We start from the raw sequence: 23,735 nt of genomic DNA, 5'->3' as shown, positions 1-23,735 counted from the left end.
CTTGTTTATGGAGGCCTGGGGAGTTTGTTCAGACCCCCAATAAAACTTGTTTAATCCTCAATGGGTCATGTTAATTCCTTCCTTATTTTATCATGCTTTCAGGCCCAGGAAAGGCCTAGACAAAACTCTTTGTGGGCTTTTGTTACATTCCAGCCTTTGTGTAAGGGCACTGGCTCAATCAGCTTTTCATGTTTAACCTCCCTACTCAGTCAGTGCTGGAACAGTTGTAATGGAGGCCTGTGTTAGTGAGACCTGGCCTGCCACAGGTGCCCGCCTTGTGACCCAGCTGCTAGGATACGCTATGGTCACCCATGACCCCGACCTGGAATAATTGGGTAAATAGTTATCTTACTTGTTTTTATTACTTTTTCTCATTTGTATGTATACCTCACATTTATTTCAATGTTTAATATTAGAAGTATTTTGGCCTTTAGTTAGATGTTTGATGATGTTTTTGTGACCAGAAATATGCCATAGGGACTTAACTCTTGTTTATGTTAATTAGCGTATTATAAAATTGGTTTTCTCATGTGACCACTGAACCAGTTTTAACTGGTCCTACTTTATTGATAACAGGACATTAAATTATTTTACAGGCACAGAATGAAGAAATTACGAGTCATACAGCTGAAGTATGCACAGAAAAGATTTCAACCTCAAATAAAATCTGGAACTGAAGTTTCATTCCCCTTGTGTATCCCCTTGATAGACAAATGTATCAAGACTTGGTCAGAACTGAAGGCCAGAACACTTTCCAAAGTGAAGGGATACAAGCTCAGGAGTGTTAGGTGTTAAGATCCCTTATCATACTTTACCATATATGGTCTTGTTTAAAGAAGTTCTTCCAATCAAAACCTACCCGCCAGCACCGCTGCATACCAGCCTGCTGTCTCTAACCCGGAAAACTTGTCCCAGACTCCAGAATGGGGAGATGGATTTGAGCTTTGTCTCCTGTCTCCTTGCCAGCCAACCCCACAATAAAACTTTTTTTTTTCTTAAAAACTGGTGTCATAGTATTTGTGTCTATGTTAATCAGGAAGCGAGCCCATTCCTCAGTAACACTTATACATCCTGTCATTTAAAACTTCAGTTTTTAAGAACCTATCAGTGATATTAAGTGATACTTACTGCACTTAGCCCATCTGAAGGGAGCAGCTATAACTCAGCTCCAGCTGACTATTATTATTATTATTATTATTATTATTATTATTTTTTGAGACGGAGTCTCGCTCTGTCGCCCAGGCTGGAGTGCAGTGGTCGGATCTTGGCTCACTGCAAGCTCCGCCTCCCGGGTTAACGCCATTCTCCTGCCTCTGCCTCCCCAGTAGCTGGGACTACAGGCGCCCGCCACCTCGCCCGGCTAGTTTTTTTGTATTTTTTAGTAGAGACGGGGTTTCACCGTGTTCACCAGGATGGTCTCGATCTCCTGACCTCGTGATCTGCCCGTCTCAGCCTCCCAAAGTGCTGGGATTACAGTCTTGAGCCACCGCGCCCGGCCCAGCTGACTATTATTAATTTATGTTGCTAGATCGTTCACATTTTCAAAAGATGGATTTTGATGTGAAATCTATATAAATGCAGGCAACTAATTCAAGTTTTAAAAAATACTATGTAACGCTTCTTCCCCAGTTCCTGAATGCAGAATGGGCCTCTGAGTTACCATTTTAAGAATCTTACCTCTATGTGTAGGGTAATTTTTACGTAACTTTCCAGCGGGGATGAACAACCAAGTTTCAAGGAACCCTTGGCCATCTGAAAATCATATCTTCAGAGTATGACACTAAGCTGAGGTGGCAGAATGTGTGTTTCCAAATGAACCTGGCCCTTTTGCTCACTTAGAACTTGCGAGATTTAAAAAAGCTTTTGGTATTACGACTCTGATTTTCAATAATAGTACTTCTAAAACTTTATAAACAAGTACTACTGCCCACATTCACTTGGAAGCTGATCTTTTCTGTTTGGCTTCGTGTTGTTAGCTAGAACAGATTATTTAGCTCAATTAGAATGGGAGTAAAGAGCTTGGACTTGCCATGTAAATTATTTCTGAACACACTATCCTTTCCTCTCTTCTTTTTTCCTGGGTTAGGGGGATGTGATATGTTTGTTTATTCTATGGATATTTATCAAGTGCCTACTAAGTGTAGGAATTGCTCCAGGTGCTGGTGACATAATAGTAAACCAAATAAAATCTTGCTCTCATAAAACTTACACTCTAGAAGGGAAGGTAGACAATTGATAAATATATATAATGTTAGACAGTGATAAGTGTTAGGAAGGAAAATAAAACCAATGAAATGTAAGGAGATAGAGAGTGATGGGGAGTATGATTTTAGGTGGTATAGTCATGGAAGGCATCCCCGAGGAGGTGACGTTTCCACAGAGATCCAAATGAGGTGAAGAAGCCATTAGAATATTTCTAGGCAGAGAGAACAGCACATACAAACATTCCTGGGCAAATCTCTTGGTGTGCTTGAGGACTGCCAAGGGGGCCAGTGTAGATAGAGCTGCTGTTAGCCAGGGGAATAGTAATAGGAAATAAGATCCAAAAGGTAGCCAATTACCAGATCCTGTAGGGTTTTATAAACGTAGGGAAGACTTTTATTTTAAGAATGTAGGAAAGCCATTACAGGGGTGACATCATCTGATCACCTTTTAAGAAGCTCACTGTGGCTGCTGTAGGCATAAGGGTTTCCAGCAGAAGTACCTGTTAGGAGGCCATGGCAGTGATCCAGATAGATGAATGATGCACTCGGCTGGTAGCAGTGGATATTCGGAGAAGCAGTTGGATTTGAATAATATTTTCAGTGGATAGAGGTAACTTCTGTTCATTGTTTAAGATAATTCAAAAGCTGCCTTCTCTGAGAGATATTTCCTGAACTCTTCCTCCTTGCCAGGTTGAGTTTCCCTCTCCTGTGGTCACCTAAGCAGCCCACTTTTACTTCTTTTTGACATATTACATTTTATTCAGTGCTTTATTATGTATGTGCTGTATCTGTCTGCCTGTAAATTCTTTTTTTAGACCCAGGACCATGCCTTGTTTCTTTCTAGTGCCGGGCACTGTACTTGCACATAATCGGTGTTAATTGAATGATTGTTTAATAGACATATATAAATCAAAAAAATTAAAAGGAAATAAAATTGGGAAGAAGAAAATGGATATGGAGATAAGCTGAATCTAGTGTCACATCATTGGTGGTTTTAATTTTGTTGGAAAGCTTTTCTGAGACTCAAAAAACCAGGATGTGCTTGGTGGTCAGCCTTATCCTTGTGGTCTTCTTGTATCTCTCTATCAAACAGATTGAAAAATTCCCTTCAAGTAAATAGGATCTGAAGACAACTTCTGTGTCCAGGAGTCTCAGAAGTTAATATAACAAATTAATGAACATGTAACTTCTGAAATTTCTTAAAAAACACTTTTGAATTTTCTCTGCCTCTGAGAGTAGATACTAATTTGGTTTATTGATGGTGGAGGGATAATTATAGACATGCCATTTATCTCTCAGCTCCTCTGAAACTGAAGCATTTAAATAATATGTTATATGTTTATACAGCCTCATATCCCATGTGTCAAATTTTCTTTTAATTTGAATATAAAATACAGAAGATAAAAGTGTCAAAATGATCTTATCGGTGACATCCTTTTATTGTTCATTTTCATGCGGTAATGCCCTAAAAGGAATAACACGCACATGCTTTTGAAATGAAAAAGGAAGAATAGCATGAGCAGATTTGAGCCAAAGAGTGAGCTGCCGAGACCAAATTATTCTCCGGGCTTTATTATTGGCTGATGTTGTGGATTTGACCAGGGAATATAGAGTAAAATAAAAGCAAGCACTGTAATTCATTCATTCAATCACAGACGATAAATTAACAAACAACTGCCAACGAATGGTATTTGCGTCAGGCATACTAAGTACCAAGTGGGGAGATTCCATCAGCTAGAGATTATGTTCCATTGAGGTAACAGAAAACCCAAGAAGAGGCTATTTTTTCTCATACAATGAGAAGGCCAGAGATAGGCAATCTAGAGCGGTAATTGTTGCTTCACGGAAGCTCTTTCTGGCTCTGTTCTGCTGTCCCTTAGAGTATAGCTTTCATTTTCATGGTTACGAGATGTCTGTTTTACCTCTAGTACAGTATTTTTCATGTATCTTCTAACAAGCACACTGCCTAGCTCATAAGAGGTACTTAAATATTTATTTAATACATGAATAAATGGTGATTCAGTGAAAAAAAAATCCTAAGTTGTACAAAAGAGGAAGCTCAGTGTTCCAAATTATTTAATGGCCAGTCATCATCAGATCATCCGAGTAATTTATTTTGCATAGTTACAGGCTGTGTTCCCCAGGAGTAGAGAGTAGACACTCAGATGTAGTCTGTGGTTCAAGATGTGTATTAAAGATCAGTATCTGTAAAAGGAAGAGTTAGAAGCAATATCAACTAGAGGAAAAAGCTAACATGCTGTGCAAGCCCAGTGAAGCCTCTGTAGGTAGCTTTAGAACAAAGCTGGTCTTACATTGGGTTGAAATGACCGAGTTTCCATATCGCTACTATCTCCTATCCCCTGACACTCTGCTAAGTCACCTGATGCAGGTTGCTCTGGGAAGAATGTGAATTCGAGTGAGGTGGCTCTCTGCAGCTAAGACTATGAAGAACCTGACAGTAGGAGGCTCTCTGGTGACTGCACTCCCCACTGCTGGGCAGGAAGTCCTGTCTTGAAGTGATCTGAATGGCAAACCTCCATATCTGCTATAGTATGATATTTCACATATCCAATAACCAATGTCACGTGTCATGACACAAAAATAAAATGACAAGATCCACAAAACAAAAGGAAAGAAGAAAGAGGGAGGAGGCGTAATGAGAGCAGAAAGCTTAGCTCAAGGAAAGAAAGTATCTTAATCAACTTTGGCTGTTATAACAAAATAGTATAGACTGGGTGACTTAAACAACCAACATTTATTTCTCACAGTTCTGGAGGCTGAGAAGTCCAAGATCAAGATGCCCGCAGATGTGGTTCTTGGTGAAGGCCCTTTTCCTAACTTGCACACAGCAACCTTCTTGCTGTATTCTTACATGGTGGAGAGAGGATTCCTTTCTTTTCTTGAGGAATAGCACATATTCACAAGCTTCCTTCGTTCTGTCCTTTTTGAATGTTTCCTGTAGTCTCAGCTGGCAGTGTTTCTGCTGATATAATCCCGTCTGTTTTCTGGCTTTTGTTGACATCACCGATTAGGTCTGTGGTTCACACCCACACTAATCTCCTTGTCAAATGATTGGTCAGACACATGCTTGGTATTTTCTTCTGGACATGCTTTCTCATTTTTTTTTTGCAATATAGACAGGCTGGGAATTTCCCAAATCTTTAAGTTCTGGTTCCCTTTTGCTTAACAATTCTGTCTTGATGCCTTTTCTCACTTTTTGCATTATACTCTGAGCAGTCAGGGGGAACCAAACCAGTTTTTCAACTCTTTGCTTAGAATTGTCAGCTAAATATCCAATTTCATTACTTGCAAGTTCTACCTTTCACAAAGCACTAGAATAAGAACACAATTCAGAATAATTCTCTGCCACTTTATAACAAATATTGCCTTTTTAAAAATTGTTCAATAACATGTTCCTCATTTCTGTATGAAACCTTATCAGAATGACCTTTACCATCAATATGTCTACCAACATTCTGTTGATGATTAGTTACGTGTTCTCTGAGAAGATGGAGGGCTTTTTCTTTCACTCTCCTCTTTTCTTTCTGAGTTCTCACTAGAATCCCATTTGGCAGTACCTTAACAGTGATCTCGAATTGTTCTGGTGTGCATCTGAAAACCCTTCTAGCCTCTATCCATTATTCAGTTCCAAAGCTGCTTCTATGTTTTTAGATATTTGTTACAGCAGCACTCCACTTCTAGGTACCAATTTCTGTCTTAGCTCTGGGTAATACAAAAATACCATAGACTGGCCAGGCCTGGTGGCTCACGCCTGTAATGCCAGCACTTTGGGAGGCCAAGGCAGGCAGATCACGAGGTCAGGAGATTGAGACCATCCTGACTAACACGGTGAAACCCCGTCTCTACTAAAAATACAAAAAGTTATCCAGGCGTGGTGGCGGGCGCCTGTAGTCCCAGCTGCTCAGGAGGCTGAGGCAGGAGAATGGTGTGAACCTGGGAGGCGGAGCTTGCAGTGAGCCCAGATCATGCCACTGCACTCCAGCCTGGGCGACAGAGCGAGACTCCATCTCAAAACAAACAACAACAACAACAACAACAAAAACCCATAGACTGGGTGGCCTAAACAACCAAATATTTAATATATATGTCTCATATGTATGTCATGTATACATTACATATATTATGTAATATATCACATGTATTTTATATATAATATATAGTCTCTATTACATATAATACATATATCTACTCTTTCTCTCTCTCTCTCTCTCTCGCTCTCTCTCTCTCTCTCTATATAGCAAGGTGCTGTCAGTTTCCGTTCTTGGTAACCGCCCTCTGCCTAGCTTGCAGACAGTCACCTGTGTCGTGATCGGTCTGCTTGTAGTTGTAGCCTCACCTGGTGGAGATGGGAGGACCTATTTTTAAAAGGGCACTAATCCCACCATAGGGGTTCCATTCTTGTGATTTCATCTAAAACTAATTTTCTCCCTAGGACTTCACCTGCTAGTAGCATAACATTGGGGGTTAGGGCTTCAATGTATACATTTTGAGGGTACGTAAACCACCTGTTTCAGTCCATAACAGAAAATGATGGCTATTGATGTTGGAACTCAGCATTGACTTTGCCTACATAAATGCAACATCTTTAAATGAACAGTTCTCAATGGACGTAAGTCTATACTTGGGCAAAGTGGTTTAACAGCAGCAAGTACTATTTAAAACTGATTTGACTGGAAGGAAATGGTTTATAAATGGAATTTCTAATGAAGTTGCTGTTTTGGCTCTGAGTATGGAATCTAAGCATGGTAATCCCAAATAGAGCCCCACCTTGTGGTTAGTAGAGGAAGCTGCTCATCTCAGGAAACGAGTGGTTTGCTTTCTATTCTTTAACAGTGTGGGCTGAGGTAGATGCTTTCTTGATTTTTAAAAGCATATATATTTTTCTGAATTTTAGCATTATATTAATCATCTTCACGTGGATACATAGCTGATAAGCAGTCCTTGATTTTATGACCCTTTAGCTTTGCCATTTGTTTCCCATATGCCCTCTTAGAATGTCCTTGGTACACAGTCCCCTCACCTGTATGTTATTTCTGGTCACTTTTTTTTACTCTCAGATGACTCCAACTAATCAATTACTGAGCTGAATTTGGCGCAGGGAGTATTTGCCTTTCAATAATGAAAGCCTCTTGATGAAGTAAATGCCTTTAGGACCCTACGGAATGACTCAATAATAGTGTGTGCTGGACATTTTGGCGTAAGGTGGGAGAAATATTTTGGATGGAAAGAAAAGCAGGAAGAGAGGTGCCAGACTTATTTCAATCTAACTTAATCTATACTATATAGGAAATTAAAAATATAATACAATTTTATTAATTATAAGCATAGTCTATTTTTTGTTTCCTTTGAATATTGCAACTAACACATTTTTCTCTTTTGCCAATAAAGGAAAACAAAAATATTTCACTCTAAAATATACTTCAGTGACATATTTCAAGAGGGCTATTCAGAGGGCCTACAGACAGGAATAGCCCTGAAAAGTTGCCTTTTGTGGAAGAAATTTGCATCTGTAGAGAAAAATCCACATTAGTGAGATAAATACCCAGACTTTCTCTGAGGCCCCCTCCTTATCCAGATCTAGAAAAGATGTACTCAGCCACAAACTACCATCTCTTTTCTTCCGAGAGCTGCTGTCTGTGAGGTTTCATGTAAATAACAAGCCCACCTTTGCCCCATGCCTTTGTTTCTCCCTCCTATAACTATCTTGCCGCACTCCAAGCCCACGTTTTTTCTATAATCTCAAGACGTTATAAAGGCATTAACCACCTGGCCCTTTCTTTGAGTTTTCACGTTTTGCATTACTTCCATGCACACGTGTGTGCAATAATAAATTTTGTTTGGCTTTTCCCCTAATAGTGGGCCGTTTGTCAGTTGATTTTCAGTGAACCTTCAGAAGCCGAAGGGGAAGCTTCCCCTTGGTTTCTGCACTTTTGCTGTATTGAGCAGGATAACCAAAACCACACCGCTCCTCTGGATGTCACATCAAGGGAACCCAGGATCTGACATGCCAGCTGTAGGGTAAGAATATCTTCCCAGTCAGATTCCCAGGTGTCTGTCACGAATCCTGTCGAGAGGTCGGTAAAAATCATGGATTATCTCTTTTTCCTTTTTCAAATTAAGATTAATGGGAGAAAAGCATCTACAGTAGTCTCAGATGAAGCAGCTCTGGTTTATTTTTTAGTATAAATATTCATATGTTTGGTCTTTGTGCTCTTAAAAGTAATGGCAAAACCCTCAATTACTCTTGCACCAACCTAATATCTCAAACTTCTCAAAGTTTAAGAGTGACTCTAGGACACCCTCTTCCATTTGCTATGCCTCTCCTTTTGCCACCTTCAGTCTCCCATCTAGCTTCCTTAAGTCATTGATATGTTCCCCTTCAAGACCATAATTCCTCCATTTGGTGGTCACTGGATGAAAAACTGCAGAAAGAAAATAAGAGAGTTTCGATTACCACACAAACAGATCTAAAAGATATGCTAGTGACTCTGGGACCCCTTGAGGAACAAAGCCAAGGTGCCAGTGACCCCTTTTTGGGCTGCCTTTCTTTCTCATGGAGTCCGAAGAGTTATGAGTTGATTTGGCCCCATTTGTTAATGGACGTTGCCCTGAAATCAACCTCCCAGTTAAGAAGCTGAAACAAATACAAACCTGCACGTTATGCACATGTACCCTAGAACTTAAAGTATAATAAAAAAAAAAAAAAGAAAAAAAAAGCCACCTATTCAACTAAACCTATCTCCAAAGTACATATTTATGGCATTTCACTGGCTGTTTAAAAGCTCTTCGTGAAAGAAATTTGTATCTATAAAGAAAACCTCCATTTGCAAGGGCACATTCCTCTCTGCATCTAAACCATGAGAAACTTTTACAATGAGAAAGGCAAGTTTACACAACAAACCTTACTTTTCTTTAAGGTACTTTTCCTGGCTATCTTTCCTTATCTGTGCATTTATCTAAGCCCCTCTTTGTCTTGGCAGATAACTATGTTTAGATCTATGTTTTGTGCCTTTGAGATATAAATTTTCTACCTTGTTCCACCTAAGAGTCATTCCTCTAGAAGTACAAATTTGGGATTGCCTAGCTATTTTCTTAGGGGAGTAAAATGAGTAATCAGAAGATTGATGGTCTGAATTGGGGAAAGCAAAACTATTTGGAAGCTGGCAAATGAAGAATCTTAATGAAAGCTATAAGATCTGCTTCCGTCTTTGTGTCTGTCTATATGTCAGTGTATATTATGAGTATGTGATATTGCTATGTGATCTGAGATAATCTTTGGAAAGTAAAGCTAGTTTAAAAACTGTTGGTAAAATAAAATAGGCAGTCTTCAGAATTGTCAGTACTAAATATAGTTTAGACATTTTTGCCTGGATCTACTTTCAGATGGGTATATGCTGTCTCTGCTACATGCTTTAACATCATACGACTGCTGCTTTTATAATATTTTTTGTACTTGCTTGATTTGTCTGTATGCTAAAGCAATAAGGGCTGGCTTCTGGGCTCACCTGAAGCTTTGCACACATCTTACTGTGAAGTTATGTTTTTGGTTTTTGGTGTCTGGATTCTGGGGTGTGGGTAGGTGGCCATAAGAAGACCTGGGGACATATATGTGCCTGCAGCACCTGGGCTACCAGTTACCATCTTCAGAGCTCTGTCCTCTGTCCTGGGTTCTACATCTGATATATAAGTCTAGGACCCACATAGGTGCTATCCTTCATAGCCTCTTTGGTGCCACATGGTACATGGGACTCAGGACAACTGGGGAAGTCATGGGGAAGTGTGGTATCTGTGTTACAGTTTCAAAATTCTTTTTTAGTAATTTTAAATCTTAAAGTCATATTGCATTAGTCCATTTTCATGCTGCTGATAAAGAGATACCCGAGACTGGGTAATTTATAGAGGAAAAAGGGTTTAAGGGACTTACAGTTCCATGTGGCTAGAGAGGCCTCACAATCATGGCAGAAAGCAAGGAGAAGCAAGTCATGTCTTACATGGATGGCAACAGGCAAAGACAGAGACTTGTGCAGGGGAACTCCTCTTTTGAAACTATCAGATCTCATGAGACGTATTCACTATCACAAGAATAGCACAGGAAAGACCTACCCCCATAATTCTATTACCTGCCACTGGGTTCCTCCCACAACACGTGGGAATTCAAGATGAGATTTGGGTGGGGACACAGCCAAATCACATAATATGCTTAATTAAGTAATAGATAATTATAAAATGTCTAAGTCATTTCTAAGTAAGTTAAAAATGAAAACATTAATTATTAAACATAAGTTTATTTACTTTTACATCTTATTTTGATATGGTATAGAAACAATATAATTAGAGGTGTTAATAAACAAAAAATTGAGAAAGCATATCTTTCTAAAAATTATAAAATGGCTTTCATCTGTAAATACTGATATAAAACAGTCCAAAATTACTCATTTCCTAGGTTTCCCTAGAAATTAGCATTATTGAGTTAAGATTAAATATATAAAATTATATATGAGAATATATATATTTAAAACTAATGAAATAAGAAATAATTCCATATGCAAAGTGTACGAGAAAAATAAGGTATGCTTTTGGTGAGGAAAGTTACAAAGGGATGAAGATTGTGTTTACTGAGAACAAAATAATTTTGTCTAGTTTATAGGCTATTTAAAGATTGTTTAAAGATTTACAGGTTGTTTAAAGATTCTGAAGGACAACATGATATTGATAAAACTAAATACGAGTTTCTGAGAGGCCCAGGAACCTCAAGAGATTTTGGGGGTCTTCAGCTAAAGAGGAGTTCACCCTTCTCTCTCTCTCTTTTTTTTTTTCTTTTTTTGAGTCAAGGTCTTGCTCTGTTATTCAAGCTGTAATGCAGTGGCACAATCACAACTCAGTGAAGCCTTGGCTTGTGCACTCAAGTGGTCCTCCCACCTGAACTTTCTGAGTAGCTGGGACTACAGGTGTGTGTCACCACACCTTGCTATGTTTAATTTTTTTTGTAGAGGCAAGGTCTTGCTATGTTGCCCAGACTGAGTTCACCTGTTTCATAAAGGTATTATAGACACAGTATTTGGCTTTGTTGTGACCCTCAAGAGATTTTTAGAAGTTAAATCCAAAATTCCTTATTAAAAAATTCCAGCAAAGCCAACTTAAAAATAGCCTGTATAGCAATCACTGTTCTTTCTATACTTTATGCAAATAGGCCAAGTGTAATAAGACTAAACTTATTTTGTAAATAAATTGGTCTTACTATGATTTCTCCTTGTTAGAAATGGGGTACTGGAGAGAGGAAAACTGTTTCAGAAGGAAACCTATAGTACCTCTGTGATTAGGTTCTGGATCATTTTTTTTTTTTGAGATTTTATTATTTACCTGCAATCTAAACTAAATCCTAAATTTCTAGTTTCCTCAAATATATTACTGTGACTCTGCAGACTAACATTCCAATTTTTCTTTCTCTCTTCTAACTTAGAATCACTAGAAATTAAAACTGCCTTCTTTAAAGCCCTGCAAATGGAAACTAGACAACTTGATACAAACTTCAGAATAAATCCCTACAGCTATCTATCTTTTTCTATTTTCTTTCTTCATTCATTCATTCTTTTTTTTTTTTTTTTTTTTTTGAGACGGAGTTTCGCCCTTGTTGCTCAGGCTGGAGTGCAATGGTGCTATCTCAGCTTACCACAACCTCCACCTCCCAGGTTCAAGTGATTCTCCTACCTCAGCCTCCCAGAGTAGCTGGAATCACAGGCATGCACAACCACGCCTGGCTAATTTTGTATTTTTTTGTAGAAACGAGGTTTCTCCATGTTGGTCAGGCTGGTCTCAAACTCCTGACCTCAAGCAATCCATCTGCCTCAGCCTCCCAAAGTGCTGGGATTACAGGCATGAGCCACTGTGCCCAGCCCTATCTCTCTCTCTCTCTCTCTCTCTCTCTCTCTCTCTCTCTCTCTCTCTCTCTCTCTCTCTCTCTCTCATCTATCTTCAGCTTTCATGCCTGCTGATGTATGGACTACTCAGAAGGTTCACTAGAACATATGATTTGAACTACAATCTACAAAAATCTGTCCGATTGCCACGCCTGCCCAATCCAACTGAAGGTGTTATAGAGACTAGAGAAAAACTAGTTTATAGACTACTCTAGATATTGACCTTAGTTTTTCCTTTGTTTCCATAGAAATGCTTCTTACTAACAGACATCTTACTTACAAACATTTTACTTACAAACATCTGTTTGCCTGCATCATATATAGAGACTTGGCTTTGAGATCCCATCTGCAATGCTGCCTCCTGGAATGGGGCACAACTGTTTAACTGAACCAACTTATAAGAGATTGATTCAACAAGATATCAGCTGCGTGGTCTAATGTATGCTTTTCCCCCTTCCCCTTTGCCAATCTCTTATTTCACAACCTCTCACCCAAATCTCTTCATAGCTACCAACCCCACTTTAATATGTGAAACTTTCTAAACACAAAGTTTCAAATGGGGGACTAAAGAAAACCAAAAATGTTTTGCACCAAAATATACTTCTTGAACATATTTTGAGATGGTTGTTCAGAGGGCATGCAGACAGGAATAGCCCTGAAAAGCTGCCTTTTGTGGAGATTTGCATCTATAGAGAAAAAACCACATTAGTGAAATAATAAATCCAGGTTTTCTCTGCGGTCCTCCCCCTTACCCAGATCTAGAAAAGATTAACTCAGCCACAGGATACCATTTATTCTTTCTGAGAGTTGCTACTTGGGAGGTTTCATCTATGTAATAAGATTGCCTTTGCCCCACACTTTTGTTTCTCTCTCCTTCCTATTACCTGTCTTGGCATGCTCTAAACTCCTAACCTCATGGCATTAAAGCATCACCCAGCTAGCCCTTTCTTTGAGATTTTACATTTTTTATGACTCCCGTGCACATGTGTGTGCATTAATAAATTTTGTCTGGCTTTTCTTCTATTAATCTGCCTTTTGCTAGTTTATTTTCAGTGAACCTGAAGCGGGTAAGCAAAGGGGAAGTATTCCCTTGGCCCCTGTAGCAATCACACTTTTCTTAGCAGACAACTGCATGAGCACCCTTAGAGATATCAAAACATGATCATAAATGCACCAGTAAGAGGGGAAAATAAAGTCATTTTGCCATTGGAATTTGCAAATCAAAAATGTTATTAAAGACAATAAATTTTTTTCATGATAGCCTATATATTTTCAACAGTAATCCTTTGTTTTTAAGGAGATGACTGTTTTGATTTTGTATTTTATCATTTTTATTGTTGTTTTATGTTGTTGTTACTGTTTGTATTATTGCTTTTGAAGATTCTGAATCCTGTATTAATTATTTGGGTAGAATTTATCATCAAAAGTTAATTGCTCTTATTAGAAATGCACTGTTGTGTTTTGCTCTGGGAAGGAATGCTTTAGTAAGGCTCAGGAAATTTTTGAAGACAGTTTACTTTCAGCCACTCAGAATGTGTTGTCATGTTTGTGACCTCCTCTGACAGAATTAAAACCTTTATACAGATAAAAGAAATAGAAATATGCCTCTCTTCTTGATTAATTTTCATTTTAATTAACAAATAATTGTTTTCTGATTATAAAAATAATGCAACTTAATTTGTTACAGAAACTGAAAAACAGAGAACAACACACACATACAAAGTAAAAATCCTCTAAAATAGTACTGCCCAGAAAGAACTGCTGTTAATATTTTGGTATACATCTGGTGAGTGTCAAACACAATTATTTAGAACACTAATATTCTGTTATTACACACTTCTTAGTGGTTACAAGTAATTTAAAAATATAAATGGGTCAACTTTCTTTAAGCAGTTTCTATTTTTGTGCATTATCTTATTTTAGTTTATTTTTTCAGACTTACCCAAGAATGGACTTGTTTTAGCTTTTATGAATACTTTCATATAAAAATATGAATGTTTACAGCTTTTAAGGTCTAACTTTTTCTTAGAATACATTCTTAGAAGTGCAAATGTTGGGTCAAAGCGTACATGGATGTTTTTATTCTTTGATACATGTTGAGTAACTATGTTACAGAAAATGTGTAACATTTTGCACACTCACTTGCAATATTTAAGAAAGCACATTTTCTAATACGTTCCATAATCCTGAGTATTGTTGTTAAAAAAAGAGTGAGAGAGAAAGAGAAACTTGCAGTTACATAGACAAATAATGAAATTATTAGGATGGGCAGAATTTTCATAAGTTTATTTGGGAAATGCATTTTTCTTTTAGTCCTTTGCCCCTTTTCTGTTGTGTTTAATGTTTTCTTACTGTTTGATTTTCTTTTTTTAGCTATTAAGAGTAGTAACTCTTGTGTACCGTTGGTGGGAATGCAGATTTCCAATAGCCATTATGAAAAACATTGTGGAGGTTTCTAGAGAAATGAAAAACAGAACTACCATATGACCTAGTAGTCCCTCTTGTAGGCGTGTACCCAAACAAAATGAAATCACCACCTCATAAAGATATCTGACTACCATGTTGATTGCAACATTATTGGCAATAGCTAAAATATAAACACAACCTAAATGTATATCAGTAGACGAATGGATGAAGAAACAATGGTATGTATATATGATGGAATATTATTCAACTCTAAAAAGAATGAGATTTTGCCATTTGCCATAATGTGATGAACCTGAAGGACATTATGCTAAGTGAAATAGGCCAGACTGAGGGACAAATATTACATGATGTCACTCATCTGTGGAATCTAAACAATGAAAATTCAAATATACAGAGACAGAGAACAAAACAGTGATTACTATGGGTGGGGAAGAAACGGGGAGATGTAGGTCAAGAGGACACAAAGTAGCAGATATTTAGGATGAGCACACCTAGAGATCTAATATGCAGCATGACTGTAGTTCATGAAATGGTACTGTATTTGGAATTTATGCTAAATGAATAGATTTTAGCTGCTCTTGCCATAAAAACAAAAATAGGTAATGTTTTGATGATGAATATATTAATGAAACAACATATTCATCATCGCACATAGTTACCTATTTTCTTCCTGTGTATCCCATAGCATCATGTTATATATCTTAAATATATTAATACAATTGATTTTTAAAGAAAGAATAGTTACTGTCATATATATTACAAATACAGTTTCCACTTTAACTTTATTTTTGTTTTATTTGCCTATTGCCTATATGCAGCTTATATTTTTTCTTTTCTTTTTTTTTTTTTTTTTTTTGACACAGAGTTTCACTCCATCACCCAGGCTAGAGTGCAATGTCCTGATCTCGGCTCACTGCAATCTCTGCCTCCCAGGTTCAAGCGATTCTCCTGCCTTGGACTCCCGAGTAGCTGGGACTACAGGCATGTGCCACCATGCCTGGCTAATTTTTTTGTGTTTTTAGTAGAGAAGGGGTTTCACCACATCAGTCAGGCTGGTCTTGAATTCCTGACCTCAAGTGATCTGCCTGCCTTGGCCTCCCAAAGTGTTGGGGTTAGAGGCGTGAGCCACTGTGCCAGGCCTATTTTTTCTTTAACATGATGCATCCATTTTTTCTTTATTATTTCTTCTTTGCCTTTGAGTTTGAATATTTTCGTTTTACCTGAGGCCAGAGTTTTCTCTTGGAAATTCTGGGCCTGAGTCAATAAAGAGGGTAGCATGTTTGGCTTGTGAAAGTAGATGAGTAGAGACACTGCATTGACCTTTCATGTTTCATAACCTGACTCCAAAGGGGCTATGTTGCGTCTCCAGACTTTGACAGAGTGTTAAAAAAAAAAGTCAGTGTCTCATAGCTTTTCATTAAGCTATTTTAATAGTTCTTAATGTTTTTGCCAAGAATTTCATGCCAAATCTCAAAAATGTAGGATAATCATGTGTTGGAGAGAATGTATACTTTGCAGTCAGATAAACACACCTGAGCTGGAATTCCAGTTATTCTACTTACTAGTTGGTGATCCTGGGTAATTCATGGAAATTTGCAGTCACAGTTTCTTTCTCTGAGAAAGGGGATTGATAATACTTGCTTCATCAGGTAATCATGATATATTAGCATGCATTTTTCTTCTTCCTTTCTCTTTTCTTTCTTTCCTTCCTCTTCTCTGCCTTCCCTCTTGCCCCACCTTCTCTCTGTATTTCTGTTGCATTAGTAAATGAGTGACTAATACTTGAGTCTTAGAGGTTTCTATCTGAAATTCTTTTCAGTGCATCCAAGATTATATTTCTCTGATTTTTCAGAACTAATGTATTACCTTTCTGTTATACTCATTGAAGTAAATAAGTTGGCATTTTATTTACGTCATTTTGGTTTATTCATACTCCAAAGATCTTTGTTTATCTGCAAATGTGAGGCTTTTTTGAGCATTCACTCTTCACATAAGTTATAAAAACATTAAATACAGAACCCATCAGTATCCTGGAGAGATTCTGCTTAGATATTGTCTTTTGTCCAGGTCAATTATTATTTTTCTGGAACTAAGTAAGCAGAGAGTATTAGAGACTCTTTCCGGGGTGTTTCCTCAATTCATAAATGATTTTAAACTGCTTTCTTGCCCTACAGTGTGGGTCCCCGAGCAGCCATATTTGCACTGTGTGATTCCTTCCCTCCTGGCCATTGCCAATTGGACCAGAATGGGTTGATCAGATGGTATCTTCTGGAATGAATGAACTGCAACTAAGGATTTTTAACTTTCTTTAGTTTGGTCTTTCAAATGGAGGCAAAGTAAACCTAGGGTTGGGAAGTAGCCATCATGCTTATTCATATAGCCTGAGAAACAGTAGGATGGGACCACTAGGAGATGAAACATGCTAAAATAAGAGGCTCAGTCTTCTGGAGGCTTCTGAGGCCTCAATTCTGGTTTCTTTTGGAGGCCAGATTACATTTCTGCATTTGGAGTTCATGAGCTATCCCTTCATCATTGTGATACATTCTCATTTTTCTTAATGTAGCTTTAATTAGCTTCCCTCACATACAGTTGAAGAGACCTTTACTTTTTTCTTTTAGCTCAAATATGTAATATTTGGTAAGCCTTTATCTGTCTCCTATTAGCTCTCCATATTTTATTTCTAGAAAATACTCCCAAATGGAACTTTTCTTTCTCCCATTTGCCACAAACCACTCTTTCCGTTTACAATGATTCTATAAAACAAAACAGAGCCATTTGTACACAAGAAAGAATATATCCAATTTGGGTTTGACTCCCAAGAACATTAATCTGAATATTAATCTTTTGATTAATTAATGTTTAAAATTAATCTTTTGACATTCTATTTAAATATAGTTGAATAAAACTATTTTTGTATCTGCTTTTAAAAAAGAGCATAGGAAGGAAGGCAAAATCTTGGAGCTTGATTATATTTGGTTCTGCTTGTACAGTTTCCTGTTCATGTTTTCTAAGCCCATTTTGCACACCTGTGCTTTTCATAACCATAGAAACTATACTTTGATTTACATTGTCTGATGCTTGCCAAGTACCGGCTCTGTTCTCTGAGAATTGTCAGTCCTATTTTGAAGCATCCTATAACTTTGCTGCTGTGATCACAGTTTTTTAGATTAATGGACTCTTGACTCAAGCTGGATGTATTTGGATTCTCTCTCAGAGGGATTTAATGTAAGATAGGGATGTTTGTTAGTTGGGGTTGGGTGTTAAAGCTGAAAGGTCATATCAAACTGGGGCTCTGTACCCAGGGCAGCTGTGATCCACTAGCATCTTGAAGCTAGGAATGCCTGTATTCATAGAAAGACTATTTTAAAAGACTCTACATAGAGAAGCTGAGATGAGCTATGCTGTATGATAAAGAATTTTTCTGGTTTTTGTCTCAGCTTCCCGATGCAGAGCTTCTAAAGCTCTTGGAATTTCCCGAGTGATAGAGGTGTTCGGTCCTCTGGTTCACACCTGAGTTTATGCTAATGAAATGACTCAAGATCAGTCCTCCAATCACTTCAGATGGGGGTTGGGTACCAGAAAGACCAACAACATGATTAAAAGGTGACTACTTTGAGGCAGTCTGACCTCTGGGGAGGGGAGAAAGGCTGGAGATTGAGTTGAATCACATGGTCAATAATTTAATCAATCATGCCTACATACTGAAACCCCAATTAAAACTCTGGACACCAAGGCTTAGGAGAGGTTCCTGACAAATGAACACATCAATGTGCTGGGAGGTTGACCTGTTCTGTCTGAGGGACGAGAACATGAACGTTCTGTGTTGGGGGCCCTCCCAGGCCTTGCCCTATGTGTCTCTTCATTTGGCTGGTCCTTATCTGTTATCCTTTATAATAATAAAATTTTAATCATAAGTAGAGCACTTTCCTAAGATCTGTGACTTGGTCTAGAAAATTATCAAACCTGAGGGGTTTGTGAGAATCCCCAAATTTGTAGTCAGTCAAAGTGCAGGTGGCCTGGGGAACCCTGATGTTCAGCTGGAGTCTCAAGTGAGAGTAGTCTTGTGGAGGACTGAGCCCTTACCTTGTGGGGTCTTTGCTAACTTCTGGTAGTTAGTGCCAGAATAAAAACTGCAGCATACCAGTTGGTACCATATAAACTATAATATAGGTCTAGAGAATCCGAAAGAGAAATTTCAAGTTCTAATGTTCCCACTTCAGTGTAGAAATTAACTTCACAATAAAACTCTTCAAATAAATGTTTTTGAGGAAAACATGATTTTCCTACTCTACTATCTTATAAAGCTTCAATCATGGCAATAAGAGTTTACAGGTCTCTAATTTTTCTCCAAATCATATTTTGACCTTAAAGTGTTAGTGGTTGTTTGTCCAAGCCCAAATTAATCACACTGTTAGAACATGAGGGCAGGAATGGACCCACAGGATCATCTGGCTAATTCCTTATGTTTTCACAAATGAGAAATCTAAGGAATAGAGAAGTGAGACACCTGGCATAGGATCATATTAATAATTACTGGTAAAATCTGGATTCAAATTATCTTTCTTATTTTCTAATTCACCAAATGTAATTTCACTTTCAGCACCATCTGTTTACTAAAGCTTTAGTTATTTTTTTCAGTGTTATAAATGAAAGTGAACTTTGCTGTCATAAATTTTTTATAGAAAAGGATGTGGCTGTGAGTTGACACTGAATCTCACCAGAGAAGCTGCTTCCCATGTGAGGCTGCCTCACCAGTGTCTGCCTTTGAGGCCTGGTGTTCAAGTAAAATCTTAACTGCTTTCAATAAATGAATTCTTAATATAAATTGAACTCACTTCTTTTCCATGACTTTACTTTTTTGGTTGACTTTATTTCTTGGTGAATCTTTGCAAACATTCATTTTCCGTGAGTGAAAATATCTATTTTGCTCTTTTTTTCTGCTGTCTGTGGATATCCTGAAGGAGGAGTTTTTTTTTTTTTTTTTTTTTTTTTTTTTTTTTTTTTTTTTTTGGTATAAGGCACTGAGGTATACTTTACATACAGTAAAATTCACTCTTTTAGATGTATGGCTCATTGAGTTTTGACACACATATACAGTTTTGTAATGTCACATCAATCAAGTTATAGAATAGTTCCATTACCCATAAAAGTTCCCTTGTGTCCTTTGTAGTGTATACTACCCTCCTACCCCAATTTTCAGATTAAAAAAAAAAACAGAGACTTTATTCCAAAATTATCAAAGGAATGTCTAAGGACATAGTTCAGAACTCAAGAAATATCTAGGATGTTCATTATTATTTCTATTTTTAATTTCTTTAATAACTTTAAACACATTCAGTTGATAAACTCAAATAGTTGTATCATGCCTAATCTTTAGGTTGTGAAGTTTTCCCTTTTTTTGGTACGCTGTCTCCTCCTCATGGTGATTCATTTCCCTGTGTGATTTGCAGTTTTCTATTGTGAGCTCATCTTTTCCCTGTTGTTTCTATTGTGTTGCCAGTGTCTGAGTCACCAGTGATCTGAAAGCACCCTTTGAAAGTGATATTATTTACTTCTGTCAGTGCTCTAGATGTTTCAGCAGTTTCAGATCAGTTTTTTTATGTTAATTTCTTGGCTTAAAATTTCTGCCCCATGAAGGAAGTGTAACTTTGATTCTACATCTCCATGTAGGGCAAGCATGGGTTTCTAAATTGCTTTCAGAAAAATTGCTTTCTGTTTTCCCATCATGAAGACAAGTTTCCTTGACACTTTGCCTCCATGAGGACTGAGTCTTTCTAGTTTCTCTTTCATGAATTGGCTGCTTGGATCTAGTTTCCGGCTCTCTGCAGGAGTCCTGGTTCTAACATCACTTTCCCCACCCTGAGCCCAATTCAGCCAAGGTACTAACATTCAAGCTCTCATCCTCTAGATCCTACATTTGGGTCCAATATCACTCTGCACTGTCAGAGCATCGGATAAAGCTAACACTTTTAAGCCATGTCTAGAACCTTTGTCTTAGTAGTTGATAATGGGAAGTTGGTCCATATCGGCTCATTCTAACATGTATTTAGACGTGTCCTTGATAATTTTTCTTCAGGGAATCTTATTTTCTAAATAGTTTTTGCCAATTTTTAAAACACTTTACTGTTTCTTTCATATATATTTGATTGCCAATATAAAATAATCTGCTGTTTTTTTTTTTTACCTGTTTTTAACTTGTCTCTGTGGATTGGAATACAATTCTGGCTGGTTAGTTATCAGTTATAGACAGTTTTAATTTCTTCACATTTTCATTTAGATTAGAAGGGGTTAGGTCTAATATTGGGCTCCTTCATTTTATCTTGCATTTTAGAAATTGCAGAGTATCTATTTGCCAGACATTCTTTTCTGATCTTTGCTTTTATTTGTTGCTTTGCCTCCTGCCTGCCTATGCAGGCAGTGAAATGTATTAATTTTAGACTATTATTACTGCAGTGAAATGTATTCCTCAAAGATTAGTGCTGAAGTTCATTTGTGTATTGTCATTACTTAATCTTCAGCATGGTCTGTGTGCTCTCTGATTTAGAGCAGTCCACATTCTATTGTTACATCTTACGTGATGCTTGCAAATGCTTTTATGCTTTCATTATATTAGAGATTTCAGACTTTTAAAAAATCTACCTCTTAGTGTTCCCATAAGATTGTCCCACTGTAGAATGGAATTCACTTTTTTGTTTAATTTTAGCTGTCAGTCAAGAACCAGGCAATTGACACATTACTGAAAGAGAATTAGAACAACCTGCCTAGAGTTAAAGTCCCTTAGTTAACGGGTAAGTCACCAACACACAGTTTTTTAATAGGCAGAATTGCAAGTCACACTGCAGACCATTTATATTTCTCTCCTGTATTGTATCCATATTTCACGTAAAATATGAAGCTAAGTTGGCAGAGATTTGTGTATCCACACTGAAGGTCCACGTTTGGCAAAAGACTATATTGATGGCATGCATGGTTTAATTGATGCCGTGGAATAGCCCTTTATAGTTGGTAGTCTTATTCTAGGGCTGTTTTTTCTCTTTACACAAGGTGGGACCATGCTTTCCAAATAAAACTCAGGATTCACTGACTTATCGAATTGTAGTTTTGAGAACCACGCTCAAACATTGTCAAAAAATTCTAGGGAGTATACCTTTTAAAATGATCTGTTGTGTTCTTTTCACTTTCCATTCTCTTTTGGTGCATGCTGCTGCTACTGTTTGTTGTTAAATGGTTGCTGGTTTCACTTCTAATGCTAGTTGCTCACCAGATGGGTGCAGGTGTGAGTTAACAAAGGTAAAAGCTAGGTCATTTGAGAAAAATATGACTTTTCTGAAAACTAAATTATAGAGAAACTACCAGGTATAAAAACAGAGATAAACTATACATTATAAAACTCATTTTAATAAAAACATATTATGATAAAAAGATAATTAATTCCAGTCTGTTTGATTCTAGAGTCTATTTTCTTAATTATATTGTTAAGCAACAAAGTGGGGAAGAAAGCAAACTTAAGCTGAACTTTCTTAGCCTCAGTTTCATTTTCTATGAAATAAGGATAGTAATACCTCATTGATTGCTATGGGGATTAAATTAGATAATGTATGTAAAATGCAAAAGACAATCTATAAATGTTTACTTTTCTCCTGCCATCCATCTAGCCCAAACTTGCACTAGAGGTGATTAGGTAGTTAGATTTCAAATAACTGAGTTGTGATGTCTGCAAAATCAAAATTAAGCAGACTGAATTTCCAGATGTGTCCAAATGTCAATGAAGTCAATATTTAAGCAGAAATCTATTGGACTGCGCTGTAACTCCATAAGCCTTGAATAATTGAGAATTGACCATAAACTGAGAATCGTATTATGTTCTGCATTATGACCTTGCATTAACAGAGACTGAACAATTGAAGGTTTGGAGGTAAGTGAAAGAGCCAGATGCCTGTAATATTTCAGGAGGAAATGCAACAATTTAACAAGCAACACAAGTACTGGTATTAATTGAGAAAGGTCTCATTGATCTCTCTGGAAAATTTCTCCCTTCAAATGCCACTTGTCACTAGAGTGTGGATTCTCTAATGTATTTAGTGATCACTCAATTATGTCCAGTACTTGCTCTCCATCCTGGTCTTACAGACTCTTCTACATTTTCAATTGTTTCAGGCTCTAGCCACATCTTAGTTATGTGCAACAATAGGCATTGTGGAATTGCTGCAAATCAAATTTCCCAGGTAATACCAAGTCTCACTTAACTTTCATATCCATCCATCACCAAACATTTTATTAGAGAACCAAAAATGGTGGAGTAGGGGAGCTGAGTGAATTTCTGAGTCTGCTGGAGTTGATAACTGTAAGTGTCATGGTCCCAGTATTACTAGCCATGGATAGAGATATTTTAAAAATCATCCCTGTAACCCTAGGTACTGATTATCTATTGCTACATAGCAAGTCACCTTGAAACATATGGCTTAGAATAACAATTTATTATTATATCTCACAGTTCTGTGGCTTAACTGGTCTCAGCTTGGCATCTCTCTTGTAATTGAAGTCAAATAGAGGCTAGTGCTACATTCGTCTAAAGGTTCAATTGAGTTGGAATGTCGCACGACTGGCAGTTGATGATGACTATTTCCTACGGGCTCTGCTGGGGCTACATGTCTGAATACCTACCCATAACTTTTTCATGTGGCTGAGACCTTTCATATGGCAACAGTCCTCAGAGACAGCATCCCAAGAGTGATCCTTTTAAGAGGTTCAGGTAGAAATTGCAAGGTGTTTTTACAATCTGCTCTCAGAGGTTGGAGTGTCACTTCTGTCATATTCTACTGGTTCAATGAGCCACTAAAGCCAAGCCCAGAGTAAGGTAATAAGACTCCACTTCTTGATGAGGAAATGTGAAAGTCATATTGCAGAACAACATATTGGATAGGAGATACTATGGCGATCATCTTTGGAAGACACAATCGGCCACATCCAGTTTTTCTGTTCCAGATGCCAACAGAACTCACCTGTATCCAGAATACTCCTGGGCTCTGGCTAGTTTAAATACTTTCTGCATTTATTGGTCAACTCAGAATGATTTATAATTAGTAAGATGTATAGAAGAAATCAGAAAGTATCAATTTTCATAACATATCATGATTCTTTCACAAATCAGACATTCTTGCATTCT

The 23,735-nt window shown here is 37.5% G+C and overlaps 1 long non-coding RNA gene across 1 annotated transcript; it reads right to left on the bottom strand.

Annotated features, from left to right (window-relative positions):
* Window positions 1-8,383: 8,383 nt before the first annotated feature.
* LOC104658079 lies at window positions 8,384-23,116 on the bottom strand. The gene is made up of 8 exons (XR_747377.1): window positions 23,062-23,116; window positions 21,717-21,902; window positions 21,209-21,305; window positions 19,405-19,524; window positions 12,734-12,828; window positions 12,438-12,503; window positions 10,150-10,211; window positions 8,384-8,647 (listed from the first exon to the last, which is right to left on the bottom strand). It is a non-coding gene; the product is annotated as an uncharacterized LOC104658079 (long non-coding RNA).
* Between the last annotated feature and the right edge of the window lie 619 nt (window positions 23,117-23,735).

The sequence above is a fragment of the Rhinopithecus roxellana genome, chromosome 1, assembly GCF_007565055.1.
Source record: "Rhinopithecus roxellana isolate Shanxi Qingling chromosome 1, ASM756505v1, whole genome shotgun sequence".
NCBI lineage: Eukaryota > Metazoa > Chordata > Mammalia > Primates > Cercopithecidae > Rhinopithecus > Rhinopithecus roxellana.
This window is presented reverse-complemented; position numbering and strand designations above follow the sequence as displayed.